At 36.8% G+C, this 17365-nt stretch overlaps 1 long non-coding RNA gene across 1 annotated transcript in view; it reads right to left on the reverse strand.

Moving 5' to 3' along the window:
- Nucleotides 1-462: 462 nt before the first annotated feature.
- Nucleotides 463-17365, reverse strand: part of LOC119624924 (uncharacterized) — a 45520-nt gene continuing 28617 nt past the window's right edge. The window contains exons 2-3 of the long non-coding RNA XR_005241075.2: nucleotides 1033-1090; nucleotides 463-703 (exon numbers count right to left, since the gene is read on the reverse strand). This is a non-coding gene — a long non-coding RNA (uncharacterized lncRNA). The remainder of the gene's footprint in view (nucleotides 704-1032; nucleotides 1091-17365) is intronic.

Here is a 17365-nt window from a genome sequence, read left to right on the forward strand (position 1 = left end):
AAAAGAAAAAGAAAAAAAAAGATATATATGTGTATATATATGTGTGTGTGTGTGTGTGTGTATATGTGTGTGTGTATGTGTGTGTATGTGTATATATCTATATATAAAACAAAAGTTAAAAAATAAAGTGGTACACCAGTATAAGACACTTACCATGAATGGAGTTTGCAGGACTGGCAGTTGCTCTGATGAGTCAGTGAGTGCACAGTGAGTGAATGTGAAGGCCTAGGATATTACGGCCTAGGATATTACCATACATGATTGTAGACTTTATACACACTCTGTGCTTAGGCTACACTAAAGGTATTTAAAACTTTTCTTTCTTTAACAAGTTTATCTTAGCTTATCGTAACTTCATTTTATAAACGTTTTAATTTTTTAAACTTTTTGATTCTTTTATAATAACACATCTTAAAACACAAACATATTGAACAGCTGGACAGAAATTCTTTATATCCGTATTCTATAAGCTTTATTTATTTTTATTTTGTTATGTTTTAATTTTTTTTGTTAAAAACTAAGATACAAACACACACACTAGCTTAGCCCCATAAGGGTCAGGATAATCAATATCACTGTCTTCCATCTCGACATCTTGTCCCAGTGAAAGGTCTTCAGGGTCTTCAGGGGCAATAGCATGCATGCAGCTGTCATCTCCTATGATAACAATGCTTTCTTCTGGAGTAACTCCCGAAAGACCTGCCTGAGGATGTTTTATAGTTATTTTTTTTTAATGAGTAGAAATACTACACTCTGAAACATGAATAAACTGTATAGTATGGTAAAATGCTGTTGATCCTTGAACAATGCAAGGTTTAGGGGGACCAGCCCCTGTGCAGTTGAAAATCCATATATAACTTTTGGCTACCCTAAACTTAACTACTAATAGCCTATTCTTAACTGCAAGCTTTACTGATCAAATAAACAGTCAATTAACACATACTTTGTTAATCACATACTGTATTCTTACAATAAAGTAAGGGAAAATAAAATTTTGTTAAGCAAATCATAAGGAGGAGAAAATATGCTTACTATTCATTAAGTGGAAATGGATCATCATAAAGGTCTTTGCATCTTCATGTTGAGCAGCCTGAGGAGGAGGAAGAAGAGGAGGAATTGGTCTTGTTGTCTCAGGGGTGGAAGAATCAGAAGGAAATTTGCATATAAGTGGACTCATGCATTTCAAATCCATGCTGTTTGAAGATCAACTGTACATAAACTAGTAACATAGTCATTTATTATCATTACCAAGTATGACATACAGTACATAATTATATGTGCTAACCTTTAACGTCACTGATTTTGCTTATACCAGCATTTCCACAAACACATGAGTAATGCATTGTGCTATAATGTTATGATGGCCACAGTGTTACTAGATGGTAGGAATTTTTCAGCTCTGTTATCTTCAGCAACCAACATTGTATGCAGTCTAGCATTTACAAAAAAAAAAAAAAAATATGTGACACATGACCATATTTGGGACTTTTAGTGTCCTCTGTTTCCTGGATCCTTCTATTCAAAATGTGAACTCATGCATGGTTTAAAATTTGTGAGGCTGTGCAGCGGACACATGGGGAATTGATACATTATTCTCTTTACTTTAGAATAGTTTGATGTTTTTAAAAATAAAAAATCAGAACAGTTTAGGTTTCTAGGGGTCAAATGATAATGAAATTTTTACCTGATTGTCTCACAGTTGGTTCAGTGATCCTCTGGGTCCATTCTATGGCTAAACAGACATGCTTGGAAACTGACAAATTTCCCACGTTAATTCACTTACCTACCTAGTGTACTCATGGTTTAACCAGAAGTGGACCCTGATTCATGAGTAGCTGCGAATAGTTTGGCTAGATGATCAGGGAAGTGAAAGGTAGAATATTAAAAGACAGATGATGAGAGGATGACTTCTTAAAATAGACACAAAATCTTAAAATACTTGTATCCCAATAAAATTCTCATTAGAGGAAATCCACTGAAGAGGAGTAATCATATGCATAAAATGACATGTTGTATAATAGATGTTAGTCACCTGACACTTATTCAGCGGGCTCCTGGACAAATGCACATGACATTAAGGATAGAAGGTATTCGTGACTTTACATAATCAAATTTTATCTGGACCAATGTGGAACAACTCTAAGGCTAATATGACAACCTTCCCTCAGGGGCTACCCAGTCAACTTGAAGATTGATGACATTGAAACCTATGCCTTAGGGATTTTGTCCTCATTGAAATAGATACTTATTTTGGGTACGAATTCACCTTTTACATTTGCAATTATTCTGCTGGTACTACCATGCATGAACTTAAATAATTTGTTATTTACTATCATGGAATCCCATACAATATTGTTTTTGACTAAGGAACTCGTTTTGCTGCCCTCCCAAAAAATGTAATAGGCTCATGTTTATGCAATTCACTGAATTTACAACAATTGAATTCTTCACCTACAAGAACCTGAAATGATAGAATGGAACCATGTAACTCAGTTAACGCTCCCAGCTGGTAAACAACACATCGTAAGGTTGGGATGTTGTCCTACAGTGTGTGGTATAAACTTTGAATCAGTGACCAACGTGTAATTTCTCTTACAACAGAAACACATGAATCTGAAAATCAAGGGGAGGGAGCTCCCTGCACTATTATGCCTAATTTGCACTTGCAGACTTTCGCTTCCCTTTTGTGAAACTTTGGGTTCTCCCCATTTAGAGATATTAGTTCCCAAAGGAGGAAACTTCTTTAGATGACAGGTTTCATTAAGTGGAAGTTGAAATACCACTTAGGCATATTTAGTTCTTCTTGAAACTAAAGCTAAAGAAAACAGTAAATCTATTGACAGGTAATTGAACTAGAGATAATCAAGGAGAAATTAGGTTTCCCTATTCAATAGGGGCAGAGAGGAGTATGCGTGGAACACAGGATTATCTCATTAATTTCATGTGTAATAGCATATGAAAGAGACAAGCAGTTTTAGTGCTGTTCACTGTGCAAAAGTATCCCTTCTTCCTAACATGGGAGGACTGCTTTTGCAAATACGTCTGTGCTATTTTTCACTGGTCCTAACTCTTCTGTTCTTGGAATCAAACTCAGTCCATGGCAGATTCCACTACTACCTGAATTTCTTTATTAGTCCTGCTGCAAAAAAGAAATTTTGTATTAGCACCTCAGGGGATTTCTTTAATTTTGCAAAACTATATCATCCTATTTTTTTTTTATAAGATCTGGTAATGAGCATCCTCTCTCTGCTTCCTATCATATGTAGCTTGCAACTGCTTCAGGTGACCTCTTATTTTTAGGTTCAGAATTATGACTGACTTCTGGTTTAATGAAACAGAATTTATTTTGGTTTCTCGTTTTATTTAATGCTTCTATCTTCAAACTAGAAATCCTAGAATTTATTAGATTTATTTTTATGTTTATTTTTGAAACAGTATCCTGCTCTGTCACCCAGGCTAGAGTGCAGTGGTGCAATGATTGTTCATTGTGGCCTTGACCTCCTGGGCTCAAGTGATTCTCCTGCCTCAGTCTCCTGAATAGTTGGGACTACTGGTTTGCACCACCATACCCAGCAAATTCTTTTATGTTTTCTGTAGAGATGGGAGTCTCCCTGTGCTGCTCAGGCTAGTCTCAAACTCCTGGGCTCAAGCTATCTACTTGCCTTGGCCTCCCAAAGTGCTGGGACTACATGTGTGAGTCACCGCGCCCAGTCTAGTTCATTAGATTTAAATTGATATTAGCATTTGTATCCTCTTTTTTATCTTCCAATTGTTTTATGATGTCTAAAAAAATGAAAAATTGCTTGAATTACGTATATAATACAATAGAAAATAATTTTTGTACTCAGTGGCAGCATTCTAAAATGAAAATTGGTTGGGCTTTACTGTCACCAGATCTTGGTTGCAGTTACTTTTATTCTACTTATTAGATGTTCGATATTTAATAAGTTATTTATTCACCATTGGACTTTCTCTCTTTATCTGAAATTCTTGGAGGGTTTCATTAGGATAAAAGTATATAAAAGAGAAATGTCTGGCACATGAGTCACTTGAATGTTAGTTCCCTTCCTTGTTTAAAGGAGTGTGAGTTAACTCTTATTTACAAAAGGAGAAGAGAGAGAGGAGGAGGAGGTGAAATGTCTTTATGGACACCAGATTGGTAAATCCAGATATTAATATTACTAACTGATATTTATGGCACTATATTATATTAGAATATCCTAGAGGCTGACCAAAAGTCTTGTGGTAGAAGAACAAAAACAAACTATAAAACACAAAAATTCAAGATCATTCTCTAGAATGCTAATTATGAAACAAACTATTAAACAGAGGTGGCTAAATAATTGCTCCAAAGACAAATATGACTCATTTGTTTTGCTGACCCACATGGTGCTTTAATTTCTTAAATTAATTATAATTGTGGAAAAAAATGGAAGTTACCACATAAAAATCCAATTTTCAGCCTTCTCTTGATAAATTCTAGAGTTTCAGTCCCATGCAAAGCAACAATTAGCTAAAGCTGAGTATTGACCACTTCTTTTAATCAACATTGTCCGCTCCATTCACCACATCCCCACCCAGCCTGCTGCCCCTGATCACATCTCCTGCCTGGCCATGAATGCATTTCCATTTGCCGCACCTACTGTAAATGGTCAGTGAGCACAACAGAATTTCAAGAGCATTATTTATTTCCTTTACTTGCCTAAACAAGATAAATTTCAAAAGTTATGTAAAGATAATAGACTTAACTTTGAATACTCATATTTAGAGCCACCTGTAGCTATTAAATGACAAATAAATAAGTTGATCAAATAAATATAATATTAAAACAGTTTGTTTGGAAACTTCTGGAATAGCAGATTTTTTTAAAAGTTGCAAGTTGAAGATGACATTATTTGTGCCAGATTCTCAAGTCTTTGTAGCTTTGGATTTTTTTTTTTTTTCTATGTATATGAATCCTTTGAAGGCAATCAGGGCTGACTGCCGAGGACTCTCTGTGCAATCCAATCAGGCTAATTTCAATTTTAAGAGCAAGAGACAGGCATGCTTTTCATCGCCTCCTTTGTGAAGCTGTGATGGATTGGCTAGGGTTGAGTTAGAAAGATTTCTAACTGCTTAGAAATTTGGCAAATGCTTAGAACAAATGCTGTCTTAAGCAGCCTGTTAACTAATAAACAGACCTCAAGTCTGAAAATCTCCCACTTACTGGCTTATTTTAAGAGCAGGGTAAAGCCCCACTAAAACACAGAATACATTTTCACTTTGCAGTTTCATCTGAAAAGCTACCAATATTTACATTCCCACATGATTCAAATAAGAAATGAAAGTAAGGAATCCCTGTCTGTAATAACATACAGACTTGTACGAACAAGAACTGATAATAAAAAGTACAAGTTTTTAAAAATATACTGTCTTGGCATACTCCCATTTTTGCCTCATCTATTCAAAATTACTTTACAGGAATCTCTTTTTAAAAATATGGATAGAATACAATGACATAAACTATTAAACAATTAAGGTTATTTTATTTAACTAATAATTAAATAAAATTATTTTTAAATGATTATCATATGTTCATATGTGCGTGTAAATATAAATATATCAAATCATAATTTGAAAATAGGCATTAGCTATATGAGACTTAGGACAAACTGAAATGTTTCCTAATAATATTCTTTAGTTTACTTTTTATTACTTGTATTCTCCAAAAAGAAAAAGTATAAAATAAAAAAAAGAACAAAAATAAATTATGTGAACAACTTTAATAAAGATTTTAAAAGTTGTCTTAATTAAAATAACACCCATCTGTTACTGGACATTTTCCATGAGTGTGGGGCACCTCCAACTGCTTTATGTTAGTTTATTCATTGAATTTTCATAACACACGTTTTAAATACCTTTAGCATCATCCTCTTTTTACAAAGAAGGACCTGGAAGCCATCAAGTAAATCCCTGGTAGACCAAGATTTCAGGCCAAGAAATCTGGGTCTGGAGTTTTTATCATTACATGTTGCTGGCTGTCATTTGCCAGGTATATATGCTTATGTTTGGGTTTATAATGAGAATGTGCTAACGCTTTCTGTCTTAGAATGGACATGAGTCATGTTTTCTGGGGGCTCAGGGCACATCAATTCTGTGTAATTTTGTCTAATTCAGTGTCCCCACGCCACCTTCAGTATGTTTGAAGTGCTCTGTGAACTTTCTGACCTGTAAGAGGAGTTTGATGAAGCCTGGGGAGGGAAGGAGCAGTTGGATAAGATTTCACAGAGGAGTTGTCATTTCAGCTGAGCCTTGAATTGGATTGAGAATTCCCCAGGTAGAGTTGGAGAGGACGCATAAATTGTGCCCATTTGGAACCTGGTTCTGGAGATGGGAGTGTTGTAGGAAATTTACTCATGCCAGAAAAAAATAGTAGGAGATTCAGATAAATGGTGAAGGACTTTGTAAACCCTGCTTAGGACCTCACCCCACACCTGGATCACAGCTCACCAAGCTGGAATACGGGGCTTGCCAAAAATCTTCCTGGATGCTATAGGCCATTTACTATGCTTCAAAGGGGAAGGTCTTGGATAGACCAGACTCTGATAACACCTGAGACTTTCAGTCAATTCTAGCATTAAAATGATATTTATATCAAATTTAGGAAACCTTTCCTAGGCTAGTAAATTCCTTCCGTTTTTCTCCTCTTGGGAATCACTGGGCCCAGTCTCAAAGTCAGGCCTCTCTGGTGACTTCTGTTGCTCCGCTCCTCTACCTCTGCACTCATCCTCACCTCTGGGTTCATCTTTCTCCTCACCCCTTAGATTGTGCCCAGTGGAATTAAACGTTACCTTGAACAAGTTCTTCACACATTTTTATCATCCTACTACGTTCTAGAACTACCAAGAGGAAAAAGATGTCCTGGAAAGGAGGAGATGCTATTTTTTTCCTAGTGTTTTTTTCCTATTCTGAACCTAGACCCGTCTATGCTGTGTATTTTCAAATGATTACTGTTTCATTGTTAAACAAAAATGTACGGAAGCCCAGGGCATCCAGCTATAATACCACCTGTCTGCCCACCTCTATATGATATTCAGTTTCTGGGTCGCTCTTCTGTATTTAGGAAGAATTTGGAGGCCTGGTTCATAGATTTAGCCCTCATCTCAATTTCTGACATTTTTAAAGGAAGTAGAATGATTTGACCATTTGATTTCTAATGATCCTCACTTTCATTCTGTTTAAGCCACTCCCTCTCAAAGATTGCAACCTGGACCTTTGCGTCAGCCAGAATCATGCATCTGTGAAATCTCAAACTCCTATAGGCCACTCTTCAAATCCAGTGCCTGCTAGAAATCGACTTTGTCTATTAGGCTATAGACTAGTCTTCCTCAGACTTCGATAGTGGCCTTTATGTGTCATTTTATGCTGCCACCCCGTGCCTCCTTTCTGAGAGTCTCCTCCTGTTGTCTCCCTGACTCTGTTTATCGAGGATGCTTGATTTTTTCTTTCCTATACAGATGACAGCAGGCAGAGATGGGGTTTCATAAGGCAAGCACTAATAGAATCTGCACACCAGAGAATAACTACTCAATAAATTTTCTAACAGAAAAATCTCCTGTGATGGAGTCTTTATTAGGCTTATATGTGAGCAAAAACTGGTGAAATCTTAGGGTTTTGTTCTAGTTAGACTAAATATTTATTCAGATAGGCTTATTTGGGCTTAACAGCCAACTGAACATGAAGAAACTATTGAATTATCTATATAACTCAATGCAATCTCTTTGCGTGCCCACCTGAAAGAAGCTTAACGCTGACTTAAAGTTTCTGTGTCTTAATGAAGTTTTCTGGGTATGCCATATGAATTACATAGCATACTGCTATAATGCATATGGAAACATATACATACAGTCTAGTTTCACTAGTCATGGTAGTTATGTTCTAGAAAATCAATGGTTACCTCATCGCTTGCAAAAAATATCCTTTTATTATAACTTTTTATTTTAAGTTGGCATCATAGTATACAAAAACTTTACAATTTTACTCTCCTCCGTAGCTTTATATTCTTATAGTCTGAGTTTAGTTCTTTATATATGGCACATACATTAACAATTTTTTTGTAGTTATTGCTATTTTTAATAGTTTTGTCTTTTAACTTTTATATTAAGGTGGTACAAGGCAAGAGTGCCCACCTTTACCACTTCAATTCAACATAGTACTAAAAATTCCTACTCAGAAAATTTAGGCAACAAAAAGACATAAAATGCATCCACTTCAGAAAGGAAAAAGTAAAATTAACTCTGCTTGCAAATCACATAAACATATATCCAGAAAACCCTAAAGACTCAACAATGAAAAGACTATTAGAACAAATAAACAAATTCAGTAAAGTTGCAGGACACAAAAATTAACGTAAAATAATTAATGTTTCTTTGTACAAACAAGCCATCCAAAAAGAAAATTAAGAAAATAGTCCTATTTAAAATTGCAGGGAAAGAAAAATACAGACTTAGGAATAAACTTAAAGAGGTGAAAGCCTTGTATGGTAAAAATTATAAAATATTGATGAAAGAAATCAAAGAAGACACAGATAAATAGAACTATATCTGTGTTCCTGGATTATTGAAATTATTATTAGACTTATTGTTGAAATGTCTGTACTACCCAAAACGATTTACAGATTCAGTGTAATCCCTATCAAAATTCTGATGGGATTCATTAGAGAAATAGAAAAAAAAATCTCGAAATTCATATAGAACCACAAAATCCTAAGTAACCAAAGAAATCTCAAGCAAGAAGAATAAAGCTGTAGGCATGACACATCCTGATTCCAAAGTGGATTATAAAGCTATTGTAATCAAAACAGTGTGATACTGGCATAAAAATATACATATAGAACAATGCAATAGGATAGAAATTACAGAAATAAATACTGTCAACTGATTTTCAGAAAACAGTGCCAAGAATACACAATAGGGCAAAAATAATCTCTTCAATAAATGGAATTGGGAAAACTGGATACTCACATGCAGAAGAATGAAATTGTGTCCTAATGCAAACAAAGTGGATTAAAGACATAAGTGTTAACACCTGAAGCCAAATAACTATGGGAAGAAATCATGGGGAAAGAGCTTCTTGACATTGGTCTGGGCAATGATTCTTTGCCTATAATCTCAAAAGCACAGGCAACAAAAACAAAAGCAAAAATAGTCAAGTGAGGGTTGTATCGGATTAAAAACCTTCTGCACAGTGATGGAAATAATCAACAGAGTGAAAAGTTAACCTATGGAATGGGAGAAAATATTTGCAAACAACAATTCTGATAAAGGGCTAATATCCAAAATATATAAGAAACTCATACAACTTGAAGGTCAAAAATTTAATAACCCTATTAAATAATGGACAAAGAACCTTCTTCTCAAAAGAAGACATAAAATAGGCAACAGATATATGAAAAGGTGCTCAACATCATGAATCATCAGGAAAATTTTTATATGGTACATACTTTAACAAATTTTAGTGGTTATTGCTATTCTTAATGGTTTTCCAGTAGCAGATCTAAGCTATTATTAGTTATCACATCACATCCTTTAGAATGCCTATAATCAAAAAGACAAAAGATAACAAGTATAAGTGAGGATATGGGAAAAAGAAGGGAACCCTCGTACTCTGTTAGCGGGAATGTAAATTGGTACAGACATTATAGAAAACATGGAAGTTCCTCAAAAAATTAAAAATAAAACTACCATATTATTCAGCAATCCCGCTAGAGGGTGTATATCAAAAGGAAATGACATCAATATTTGCACTTCAGTGTTCAAGGCAGTATTAATACAGTAGCCAAGATAGTAAAATGCATGTTCATAAATAAATGAATATATAGAGAAAAATGTAAATACAATGGAATAGCTTTTAAAAAAGGAGGAAATCCTGCTGTTTGGAAAACATGGATAAACCAGAAGGGCATTATGTTTAGTGAAATAAGACTGGTACAAAAGTCAAATATTGCATGATCTCACTTATAAGTAGAATTTAAATAACTAAACTATATGGAAGCAGGAAGTAAAATAGTGATTTCCAGCATCTGGGAAAAGGGGGAAAATGGGAACATGTTGGTCAGAACATGTTGCATGGAGTATTTACTTAAGCAAGGTGAAAATGTTCTGGAGAGCTAAGGTACAATATGATAACTACAGTTAACAATACCGTGCAGTCTACTTGAAGCTTGCTGGGAAGGAATATCTTAAGTGTTTTCACAAACAAAAGAGAAAAGAGGGAGGGAGGAAGGAAGGAAGGAAGGCAGGAAGAAAGGAAGGAAAGAAATGGTAACTATATGTGGTGTTGGATATTTTAATTAGCTTGATTGCAGCAATCATTTTATAATGTATAGGTATGTCAAGACATCAATTAGTAAACCTAAAATATATACAAATTTTATTTGTTAATTTAAAAAAAAACAGAGCAGGTGACAGGCAAAATGGCCGAATAGGAACAGCTCTGGTTGGCAGCTACCAGAGAGACCAACGGAGAAGGCAGGTGATTTCTGCATTTCCAACTGAGGTACCTGGCTTTTCTCATTGGAACTAGTTAGACAGTGAGTGCAGCCCACGAAGGGTGAGGTGAAGCAGGATGGGGCATTGTCTCACCTGGGAAGCACAAGGAATTGTGGAACCGTTTCCCCTAGCCAAGGGAAACCTTGAGAGAATGTGCTGTGAGAAATGATGCACTCCAGCTCTTTTCACAATCTTCACAACCCGCAGACCAGGAGATTCCCGTACGTGCCTGTGCCACCAGGGTCCTGGGTTTTAAGCACAAAAAACTGGGCAGCTGTTTGGGCAGACACCAAGCTAGCTGTAGAAGATATTTTTCATACTCCAGTGACACCTGGAATGCCAGTGAGACAGAACCATTCACTCCCCTGGAAAGGGGGCTGAAGCCAGGGAGCAAGGTGATCCAGCTCAGCGGACCCCACCTCCATGGAGCCCAGCAAGCTGAGATCCACTGGCTTGAATTTCTCCCTTCCAGCACAGCAGTCAGAAATCAACCTGGGACTCTCAAACTTGGTGTGGGGAGGGGCGTCCAACATTACTGAGGCTTGAATAGGTGGTTTTACCCTCACAGTATAAACAAAACCCTGGGAAGTTCAAACTGAGTGGAGCCCACCACAGCTCAGCAAAGCCACTGCAGTCAGACTGCCTCTCTAGATTCCTCCTTTCTGGGCAGAGCACCTTTAAAAGAAAGGCAGCAGCCCCAGTCAGGGACTTATAGATAAAACTCCCATCTCCCTGGGACAGAGCACTTGGGGGAAGGGGCGACTGTGAGTGTAGTTTCAGCCAACTAAAACATTCCTTCCTGCAGACCCTGCAGTGCTGTGGATCTCCCAGCACAGTGCTCCAGCTCGGCTAAAGGACAGACTGCCTCCTCAAGTGGTTCACTGACCCCCATGCTTCCTGACTGAGAGACACCTCCCAGCAGGGGTCAACAGACCCTAATACAGGAGAGTTCCAGCAGGCATCTGGTGGGTGCCCCTCTGGGACAAAACTTCCAGAGGAGGGAACAGGCAGCAATTTTTGCTGCTCTACATCCTGTGCTGGTGATAGCCAGGCAAACAGGGTCTGGAGTAGACCTACTGCAAACTCCAGCAGACCTACACAGAAGGGCCTGACTGTTAGAAGGAACACTAACAAACAGAAAGGAATAGCATCAGTACCAACAAAATGACATCCACACAGAAATCACATCTGAAAGACACCAACATCAAAGACCAAAGGTAGACAAATCCATGAATATAAGGATAAAACAGCATAAAAGATTGAAAATTACAAAAAACAGAATGCCTCTTCTCCACCAAAGGATCAAAACACCTCGCCAGCAAGGGAACAAAACTGGACAGAGACTGTGTTTGACGAATTGACAGAAGTAGGCATCATCAGAAGGATGGTTAATAACAAACTCCTCCGAGCTAAAGGAGCATGTTCTAACCCAATGCAAGAAAGCTAAGAACCTAGATAAAAGGTTAGGGGAAATGCTAACTAGAATAACCAGTTTAGAGAAGAACATAAATGACCTGATGGAGCTGAAAAACACAGCATGAGAACTTCGTGAAGCATACACAAGTATCAATAGCCGAATTGATCAAGCAGAAGAAAGGCTATCAGAGATTGAAGATCAACTTAAGGAACTAAAGCAAGAAGACAAGATTAGAGAAAAAAGAGTGAAAAGGAGCCAGCAAAGCCTCCAAGAAATATGGGACTATATGAAAAGACCAAATCTACATTTGATTCGTGTACCTGAAAGTGACGGGGAGAATGGAAACAAGTGGGAAAACACTCTTCAGGATGTTATTCAGGAGAACTTCCCCAATCTAGTAAGAGAGGCCAACATTCAAATTCAGGAAATACAGAGAACACCACAAAGATAATCCTGGAGAAGAGCAACCTCAAGACACATAATCGTCAGATTCACCAAAGTTGAAATGAAGGAAAAAATGTCAAGGGGAGACAGAGAGAAAGGTTGAGTTACTCACAAAGTGAATGCCATCAGACTAATATCAGATATCTCTGCAGAAACCCTACAAGTCAAAAGATAGTGGGGGCCAATATTCAACATTCTTAAAAAAAAGAATTTTCAACCCAGAAATTCATATCATTTAGTGAAACTAAGCCTCATAAGCGAAGGAGAAATAAAGTCATTTACAGATAAGCAAATGTTGAGAGATTGTGTCACCACCAGGCCTGCCTTACAAAGAGCTCCTGAAGGAAGCATTAAATATGAAAAGGAAAAACTGGTACCAGCCACTGCAAAAACATCAAATTTTAAAGAGCATCGACACTATGAAGAAACTGCATCAACTAATGGGCAAAATAACCAGCTAGCATCATAGTGACAGGATCAAATTCACACATAACATTATTAACCTTAAACGTAAACAGGTCAAATGCCCCAATTAAAAGACACAGACTGGCAAATTGGATAAAGAGTTAGGACCATCGGTGTGCTGTGTTCAGGAGGCCCATCTCACACGCAAAGACACACACAAAATAAAGTAATGAAGGAATTACTCAAAATAAAGGGATGGAGGAATATTTACCAAGCAAATGGAAAGCGAAAAAGAAAACCAGGGGTTGCAATCCTAGTCTCTGATAAAACAGACTTTAAACCAAAAAAGATCAAAAAGGACAAAGAAGGGCATTACATAGTGGTAAAGAGATCAATGCAACAAGAAGAGCTAACTATCCTAAATATATATGTACCCAATACAGCAGCACCCAGATCATAAGGCAATTTCTTAGAGACCTATAAAGAGACTTAGACTCCCACACAATAAGAGTGGAAGACTTTGACCCTCTGCTGTCAATATTAGACAGATCAATGAGACAGAAAATTAACAAGAATATTCAGTACTTGAACTCAGTTCTGGACCACGTGGACCTAATAGACATCTACAGAACTCTCCATCCCAAGTCAACAGAATATACATTCTTCTCAGCACCACATTGCACTTATTCTAAAATTGACCACATAATTAGAAGTAAAACACTCCTCAGCAAATGCAAAAGACCGGAAATCATAACAAACAGTCTCTCAGACCACAGTACAATCAAATTAGAACTCAGGATTAAGAAACTCACTCAAAACCAAATAACTACATGGAAACTAAACAACCTGTCCCTGCATGACTACTGGGTAAATAACAAAATAAAGGTAGAAATAAAGAATGTCTTTGAAACCAATGATAACAAAGACATGATGTACCAGAATGTCTGGGACACAGCTACAGGAGTATTTAGAGGGAAATTAATAGCACTAAATGTCCACAGGAAAACACAGGAATGACCTAAATTCAACACCCTAATATCACAATTAAAAGAACTGGAGAAGCAATAGCAAACAAACTCAAAATCTAACAGAAGACAGGAAATGACTAAGATCAGAGCAGACCTGAAGGAGACAGAGACATGAAGTACCCTTCAAAAAAATCAATGAATCCAGGAACTGGGTTTTTGAAAACATTAACAAAATAGATAGATCACTAGCAATACTAATAAAGAAGAAAAGAGAGAAGAATCAAATAGATACAATAAAAAATGATAAAGGGGATATCACCACTGATCCCACAGATGATCCCACAGACATACAAACTACCATCAGAAAATACCATAAACACCTCTTTGCAAATAAACCAGAAAATCTTGAAGAAACAGATACATTCCTGGACACATACATCCTCCCAAGACTCAACCAGGAAGAAGTCGAATCCCTGAATAGACCAATAACAAGTTCTGAAATTGAGACTGTAACTAAGAGCTTACCAACCAAAAAAACCCCAGGACCAGACAGATTCATAGCTGAGGTCTACCACAGGTACAAAGAGGATCTGGTACCATTCCTTCTGAAACTATTCCAAACAATAGAAACAGAGGGACTCCTCTGTTCAGAAAAAGAAAATTTCAGGCCAATATCCCTGATGAACATTGATGCAAAAATCGTCAATAAAATATTGGCGAACCGAATCCAGCAGCCCATCAAAAAACTTATCAACCATGAACAAGTCGGCTTCATCCACAGGATGCAAGGCTGGTTTAACATACACAAATAAATAAACGTAGTCCATCACATAAACAGTACCAATGACAAAAACCAAATGATTATCTCAATAAATACAGAAAACTCCTTTGATAAAATTAAACCCTGCTTTATGCTAAAAACTCTTGATAAACTAGATATTGATGGAAACTTTCTCAAAATAATAAGAGTGACTTATAACAAACCCACAGCCACATCATACTAAATTGGCAAAAGCTAGAAAAATTCCCTTTGAAAACCATCACAACACAAGTATGCCCTCTCTCACCACTCCTATTCAACATAGTATTGAAAGTTCTAGCCAGGGCAGTCAGGCAAGAGAAAGAAATAAAGGGTATTCAAATAGGAAGAGAGAAAGTCAATTGTCTCTGTTTGCAGATGACATGATTGTATATTTAGAAAACCCCATTGTCTCAGCCCAAAATCTACTTCAGCTGATAAGCAAACTTCCACAATGTCCCAAGATACAAAATCAATGTGTGAAATCACAAACATTCCTCTACACAAATAACAGAGAGTCAAATCCTGAGTGAACTCTCATTCACAATTCTTACAAAGAGAATAAAATGCCTAGGAGTACAACTTACAAGGGATGTGAAGGACCTCTTCAAGGAGAACTACAAACCACTGCTCAAGGAAATAAGAGACGTCATAAACAAATGGAAGAACATTCCATGATCATGCATAGGAAAAATCAGTATCATGAAAGTGGCCATACTGTCCAAAGTGATTTAGAGATTTAATGCTGTCCTCATCAAGCTACCATTGACTTTCTTCACAGAATTAGAAAAAACTACTTTAAATTTCATATGGAACCAAAAAAGAGCCTGTAGAGCAAAGACAATCCTAAGCAAAAAGAACAAAGCTGGAGGCATCAGGCTACCTGACTTCAATCTATACTACAATGCTACATAACCAAAACAACATGGTACTGGTACCAAAATAGATATATAGAATGATGGGACAGAACAGAGGGCTCAGAAACCAGGCCACACATCTACAACCATCTGCTCTTTGACAAACCTGACAAAAACAAGCAATGGGGAAAGGATTCCCTATTTATTAAATGGTGTTGGGAGAACTGGCTAGCCATATGCAGGAAACTGAAACTAGACCCTTTCCTTACACCTTATACAAAAATTAACTCAAGATGGATTACAGACTTAAATGTAAGATCTAAAACCATAAAAACCCTAGAAGAAAACCTAGGCAATACCATTCAGGACATAGGCATGGGCAAGGACTTCATGACTATAACATAAAAACCAGTGGCAACAAAAGCCAAAATTGACAAATAGGATCTAATTAAACTAAAGAGCTTCTGTACAGCAAAAGAAACTATCATCAGAGTAAACAGGCAACCTACAGAATGAGAGAAAATTTTTGCAATCTTCCCATCTGACAAATGGCTAATATCCAGGATCCACAAGGAACTTAAACAAATTTACAAGAAAAAAACAAACAACCCCATCAAAAAGCGGGCAAAGGATATGAAAAGACACTCCTCAAAAGAAGACATTTATGTGGCCAACAAACACTTGAGAATAAGCTCATCATCACCGGTCATTAGAGAAATGCAAATCAAAACCACAATGAGATACCATCTCATGCTAGTTAGAATGGTGATCATTAAAAAGTCAGGAAACAACAGATGCTGTTGAGGATGCGGAGAAATAGGAATGCTTTTACACTGTTGGTGATAGAGTAAATTAGTTCAACCATCGTGGGAGACAGTGTGGTGATTCCTCAAGGATCTAGAACCAGAAATACCATTTGACCTAGCAATTCCATTACTGGGTATATACCCAAAGAATTATAAATCATTCTAGTATGAAGACACACGCACACATGTGTTTATTGCAGCACTGTTCACAATAGCAAATACTTGGAACCAACCCAAATGCCCATCAATGATAGGCTCAATAAAGAAAATATGGCACATATACACTGTGGAGTATTATTTAGCCATAAAGAAGGATGAGTTCATGTTTTTTGCAGGGATATGGATGAAGCTAGAAACCATCATTCTCAGCAAACTAACACAGGAACAGAAAACCAAACACCGCATGTTCTCACTCATAAGTGGGAGTTGAAGAATGAGAAAACATGGACACAGGGAGGGGAACATCACACACCAGGACCTGTCAGAATTTGGTGGTTACAGAAGGGATAGCATTGGGATAAATACCTAATGTAAATGATGGGTTTATGGATGCAGCAAACCACTATGGCACATGTATGCCTATATAACAAACCTGCAGGTTCTTGCACATGTATCTCAGAACTCAAAGTATTAAAAAAAATATTGGGAAGTATTTCCTCTCCTTATAATCTTTTAATGCTCTAATATACTACTTGTTATTTCCTCCTGTGAAATGAAAAATTTTCCTGCACCTGTTTTTTTGTGGAAGTATTAATAATAAATTCAATAATAATCTACTGTATAAATAATAAATTTTTTAAAAAGGCACAGCATCACCTTGACTTCAGCTAAGAATATCTGCCTCAATTTTTTTCCTGCTTTGCACATGACAATGAATAACTGTAATATGTTGTGAGTATAGATTTGAAGGTTACAAATAAATTTTAGTTAATAGGTGAATTTGGTAATATGTGTTCTGAGAATAGTAATCATTGAATATATGTTTTGTGTGTTTGTGTGTGTGTGTGGGTATGTGTGCATGTGTCTTCACTGGTGCCATCTCAATTTTTTTCTTTTACTGACAATGATGAATTTTTAAAGGTTTAAATAGAGCTGACCTGCAGAATAAAGCTGAAGCTACTCATGCAGGCATTTAAGAAC

Source organism: Chlorocebus sabaeus, chromosome 8 (genome assembly GCF_047675955.1).
Source record: "Chlorocebus sabaeus isolate Y175 chromosome 8, mChlSab1.0.hap1, whole genome shotgun sequence".
In the NCBI taxonomy this organism is placed as follows: Eukaryota; Metazoa; Chordata; class Mammalia; order Primates; family Cercopithecidae; genus Chlorocebus; species Chlorocebus sabaeus.